Below are 702 nucleotides of genomic sequence, written 5' to 3'. Positions count from 1 at the left end.
CCCTGCAGCCCACCCACACCTCTACCAGCAGACAGGCTCTGCTCAGCTTTTATCACACTTTATCACCTGGGGCTGTGTCACTGCCCACACCTGGGCAGGATGGGGGAGCTGCCCCCAGCCCAGGGTCCTGGGAACCCCCAGTTTAGCTGCTGCTCTTTGCACACTTCTAAACTCAAGGCATGGGGTTCTTGATTTCCCTTAAAAAAAAAGCAAAAATGTCATTCTCCAAGCTTTCTGCTAGTGATGGACACCAAGGCCCCTGCTGATGTCCCTCAAAACTCCCACACCCTTCTCAGCCCCTTCTCAAGGGCTCCCACCTGCCCCCCCAGGGCACTCAGCTGTGTGCTCTTGCCTGCCCCAGCCCCCTCACTTTTACTGCTTCTGCATTTCCTTCTACAATTGCTTGCATAAACGTGGAGTAATTTTGCTTTCAGACCTGAATTTGTATTTCTCCAGGTTAAATTTTTTTACTCTTGCCCATATTTTCCTCTGTTATTTCTGTCTTTGGTGATGTTTGCAATAGCTACTAATGTACTGTCATTTGCAAATGCAATTAGTGTGTTTACTTCTTTCTTTCTTTAGCTCATTAATAAAGATGTTAAATAAAAATATGCCTTCCTCTGCTAACAACATCCTCAAAATAGTTAGGAAGATGGGTTCCAAAGGTAATAAAGAACTGTATTATTGGACAAGACTCTTCCT

The sequence above is a fragment of the Aphelocoma coerulescens genome, chromosome 11 (assembly GCF_041296385.1).
Source record: "Aphelocoma coerulescens isolate FSJ_1873_10779 chromosome 11, UR_Acoe_1.0, whole genome shotgun sequence".
In the NCBI taxonomy this organism is placed as follows: Eukaryota; Metazoa; Chordata; class Aves; order Passeriformes; family Corvidae; genus Aphelocoma; species Aphelocoma coerulescens.
The sequence above is the reverse complement of the archived record's forward strand: the minus strand, read 5'-3'. Positions refer to the sequence as shown.